The sequence below is a fragment of the Schistocerca piceifrons genome, unplaced genomic scaffold (genome assembly GCF_021461385.2).
Source record: "Schistocerca piceifrons isolate TAMUIC-IGC-003096 unplaced genomic scaffold, iqSchPice1.1 HiC_scaffold_1407, whole genome shotgun sequence".
NCBI classification, from domain to species: Eukaryota; Metazoa; Arthropoda; class Insecta; order Orthoptera; family Acrididae; genus Schistocerca; species Schistocerca piceifrons.
Genome location: NW_025727244.1, coordinates 15,001 through 20,000, shown reverse-complemented (window position 1 = coordinate 20,000; position 5,000 = coordinate 15,001). Strand labels below are relative to the sequence as shown.

Sequence of the window (5,000 nt, the reverse complement as noted above, 5' to 3'; positions counted from 1 at the left end):
TCGCCTTGCGCGGGCCGAGGGAGGATGGGGCTTCCCCGCCCTTCACGGGGCGGCGGCCTCCGCACTCCCGGGGCGTCTCGTCCTCATTGCGAGGTGAGGCGCACCTAGAGCGTACACGTTGGGACCCGAAAGATGGTGAACTATGCCTGGCCAGGACGAAGTCAGGGGAAACCCTGATGGAGGTCCGTAGCGATTCTGACGTGCAAATCGATCGTCGGAGCTGGGTATAGGGGCGAAAGACTAATCGAACCATCTAGTAGCTGGTTCCCTCCGAAGTTTCCCTCAGGATAGCTGGTGCTCGTACGAGTCTCATCCGGTAAAGCGAATGATTAGAGGCCTTGGGGCCGAAACGACCTCAACCTATTCTCAAACTTTAAATGGGTGAGATCTCCGGCTTGCTTGATATGCTGAAGCCGCGAGCAAACGACTCGGATCGGAGTGCCAAGTGGGCCACTTTTGGTAAGCAGAACTGGCGCTGTGGGATGAACCAAACGCCGAGTTAAGGCGCCCGAATCGACGCTCATGGGAAACCATGAAAGGCGTTGGTTGCTTAAGACAGCAGGACGGTGGCCATGGAAGTCGGAATCCGCTAAGGAGTGTGTAACAACTCACCTGCCGAAGCAACTAGCCCTGAAAATGGATGGCGCTGAAGCGTCGTGCCTATACTCGGCCGTCAGTCTGGCAGTCATGGCCGGTCCTTGCGGCCGGCCGCGAAGCCCTGACGAGTAGGAGGGTCGCGGCGGTGGGCGCAGAAGGGTCTGGGCGTGAGCCTGCCTGGAGCCGCCGTCGGTGCAGATCTTGGTGGTAGTAGCAAATACTCCAGCGAGGCCCTGGAGGGCTGACGCGGAGAAGGGTTTCGTGTGAACAGCCGTTGCACACGAGTCAGTCGATCCTAAGCCCTAGGAGAAATCCGATGTTGATGGGGGCCGTCATAGCATGATGCGCTTTGTGCTGGCCCCCGTTGGGCGAAAGGGAATCCGGTTCCTATTCCGGAACCCGGCAGCGGAACCGATACAAGTCGGGCCCCTCTTTTAGAGATGCTCGTCGGGGTAACCCAAAAGGACCCGGAGACGCCGTCGGGAGATCGGGGAAGAGTTTTCTTTTCTGCATGAGCGTTCGAGTTCCCTGGAATCCTCTAGCAGGGAGATAGGGTTTGGAACGCGAAGAGCACCGCAGTTGCGGCGGTGTCCCGATCTTCCCCTCGGACCTTGAAAATCCGGGAGAGGGCCACGTGGAGGTGTCGCGCCGGTTCGTACCCATATCCGCAGCAGGTCTCCAAGGTGAAGAGCCTCTAGTCGATAGAATAATGTAGGTAAGGGAAGTCGGCAAATTGGATCCGTAACTTCGGGATAAGGATTGGCTCTGAGGATCGGGGCGTGTCGGGCTTGGTCGGGAAGTGGGTCAGCGCTAACGTGCCGGGCCTGGGCGAGGTGAGTGCCGTAGGGGTGCCGGTAAGTGCGGGCGTTTAGCGCGGGCGTGGTCTGCTCTCGCCGTTGGTCGGCCTCGTGCTGGCCGGCGGTGCAGGATGCGCGCGCCTGCGCGGCGTTCGCGCCCCGGTGCTTCAACCTGCGTGCAGGATCCGAGCTCGGTCCCGTGCCTTGGCCTCCCACGGATCTTCCTTGCTGCGAGGCCGCGTCCGCCTTAGCGTGCTCCTCCGGGGGCGCGCGGGTGCGCGGATTCTCTTCGGCCGCCATTCAACGATCAACTCAGAACTGGCACGGACTGGGGGAATCCGACTGTCTAATTAAAACAAAGCATTGCGATGGCCCTAGCGGGTGTTGACGCAATGTGATTTCTGCCCAGTGCTCTGAATGTCAACGTGAAGAAATTCAAGCAAGCGCGGGTAAACGGCGGGAGTAACTATGACTCTCTTAAGTGGCGGCGGTGTGGCTGCATCCGGACTTGGCTTTTCGAAGTGCGGTCTTGATGTAGTCGTGCTGCTGCTGCGAGGTGCCTTCCTTGGGTTATAGTTACAGGGAGAGTGATGCGCAATACATGGGCCTAGCCCTCTTAGCCTCTCCTCTCCTGCGGTCTTCTCCCCTTCTCGTGGGCCCGCTGATTTTCGCAGAGTGGAAGACCGCACCAGGGGCTTGGGGGGGTTACCAGCCCCCCCTCGCATTATCCCTTTATAGTTGGGGGCAGCCGACAAGAAACAAGAGATGGTGGCCCTTCCGCTGAAGGTGCCACCCCAGCTACCCCAGCACCTATCCGGCCAACCGGCCGTAACGAAAATGCGATAGTTTGTGTAGCTCCCTTTGCTTGCAGTGAGTGCCACCGCACTTTTACCACGAAGAACGGTCTCGGGGTCCATCGCCGCCGCCAACACCCTGCGGCCGCCAACGCTGAGATCGTGACGGAGAGGCATCGCGCGAGGTGGACGGAGGAAGAAGTCCTGTCGCTCGCCAAGGCAGAGGCCGAACTGTTCCTTGAGAGGGACGCCCGGTTCTTCTTTGTAAATCAAGAACTTACCAGGATGTTCCCCGACCGAACGCTTGAGGCAATCAAGTGCCGACGGCGGCAAGCTGCCCACAAGCAGCTTGTCCGCCAATTCATGGAGGCACTTGAGATCGGTCGGGGTGAAGAGCCGGCGTCCCGCCGTGGAGCAGCGAGCTCGCTGCCTGACGCGGGCGAGGCCGCTGCGCCGCCCGTCGACGCAGCCGAGGACTTCGCGGCCGACACCACCGGGCCGCCGCCGGAGGGGCCGACTGACGCCGCCATCTGGGAGCATCTGGCGGGGCTACCTGCTTCCGCCCAGCGTTTCTCTGCCCTGGATCGAGTCATTGGTCTGGGGCGGGGCACGCCGCCCGATGTCATCCTGGGCATGCTCCCGGATGCCCTTGCGTCGGTCGGGTCCAGGGGGGAGAGGTCGATCACCAGGACACAGCGGCCGCGCCAATCATCCAAGCGGCCGCCTGCCGCCCCGCCGCTGCAGAAGCGCAAGCGGCGCCGCTGGGAATACGCGCGCACACAGGACGCCTTCCGTAGGTCGCGTGCACGTTGCGTGCGCGGCTTGCTGGACGGCACCCTGCTGCAGCCGCCACCCGACATCCCCGGTCTGCTGGACTTCTGGGCGGACCTCTTCACGAAGAAGCCGATCTCCACCGCCGGCTTCATCCGTGACCGCCTTCTCCCGCACTCGGAGCCTGTCGCTCCTGAGTGCCTATGGGGGCCGGTCACACGTGAGGAGGTCGCTGCTGCCTTGCCGCCCAGGGGATCGGCAGCCGGGCCGGACGGCCTGACTCCAGCGGAGCTGCGGCGCCTGCCGCATGAAGTCCTGGTGAAACTCTTGAACCTCTTCCTCCTGGCCCGCGCCCTCCCCGAGCGTCTGCTTCGCGCCCGGACGTCACTTCTCCCCAAAACGGCTGCACCAACATCCCCCGCTGACTTTCGCCCCATTACGGTCTGCTCGGTGTTGGCGCGGACCTTTCACAAGGTTCTCGCGTCACGCCTGATGCGTGCATGTGCTGTGGACGAACGTCAGCGGGCATTCATCCCCCGGGATGGGATGTTGGAAAACACCTTCATCTTGGACACTGCTCTCACCGACGCAGTCCGCTCCTGTCGCTCTGTTTTTGTGGCATCGATCGACGTCTCTAAAGCGTTCGATTCGGTGGACCATGCTGCCCTCCGCCCCGTGCTGAGGGCTCATGGCCTGCCGGATTGCTTTATTGAGTACGTCGAAAGGTGTTACGAGGGTAGCACGACAGTGATAGCGGGCGGCGCCGACGTGGGCGTGCCTCTGCAGCCGGCTAGGGGTGTGCGTCAGGGTGACCCCCTCTCCCCCCTCCTTTTCAATTTTGCGGTGGACTATGTTTTGAGTCAACTTCCCTCCCACATCGGAGCTCGGATCCTTGGTCGCAGAGTTAACGCTGCGGCCTTCGCAGATGACGTCCTGCTTTTTGCATCGACCGCGAGGGGATTGCAGTCCCTCATCGACGCAGCCGTCGCAGCCCTCGCCCATCTGGGGCTGCAGATCAACGCCCGGAAGTGTTTCACCCTCGCCTTAGTCGCGTCTGGGCGCGACAAGAAGGTGAAGGTCGACGCCGACGTTACCTTCAAAGCGGGCAACGCCACCGTGCCCGCCCTACGTGTGGGTGAAACCTTCCGGTACCTGGGACTGCAATTCTCCACCGCGGGTCGCTGCGTTTTCAACCCACGACGCCACCTGGTGGAGCAGCTGGACGTCATCTCCCGAGCTCCGCTCAAGCCGCAACAGCGCCTCCACGCCCTCACCACCGTACTTCTGCCTGGCCTGTACCATGGGCTGGCCCTCAGCCGCACCCGAGTGGGTGCGTTGAAAGCGGCAGATGTGACCATCCGTGCCGCCGTCAGGAGATGGTTCCGCCTTCCGGCGGACACTCCCCTGGGCTACTTCCACGCTCCTGTAGCCCAGGGAGGCCTCGGCATCCCATCATGCCGATGGATGGGGCCAACACTTCGCCGGTCCCGTCTCCTGGCGCTGAAGAGGATTGGGCCAGCCGCCGACGGTGCAGGCCGGGACGAGGTGCAGCGTGAGATTGAGGCGCTGGAGCGGCATCTTATGTGGGAGGGCCACCTCCTCAAATCGTCGACGCAGGTTGGAGAGATGTGGGCCGCGCGCCTGCATGTTGCCTTTGACGGTGCGGCGCTGTCATCTTCCGCCGCCGTCAAGGGGCAACACCAGTGGGTCGCTGACACCAGTCGCCTGCTATCTGGGCGTAACTTCATCGACGCTCTCCGCGCCCGCATCAACGCCTTCCCCACGAAGGCACGGCGCAGTCGCGGGCGGGAGGCGGACACCAGATGCCGCGCGGGCTGCCAGGCCGTAGAGACCGCCAACCACGTGTTACAGGCTTGCTTCAGGACGCACGGGTCCCGGGTTAAGCGGCATGACGCGATCGTGCGCTATGTCGCCCGTGGACTCGCGCAGAGGGGCTTCAACGTCTCTGTGGAGCCCCACCTCCGCACACCTGAGGGAATCCGCAAGCCTGACGTGGTGGCGGTTAAAGACGGCATCGCCC

The 5,000-nt window shown here is 62.7% G+C and overlaps 1 pseudogene; it reads left to right on the top strand.

The window, feature by feature from the left end:
• LOC124733733 overlaps nt 1–5,000 on the top strand; it is a 7,951-nt pseudogene that overhangs the window by 1,008 nt on the left and 1,943 nt on the right.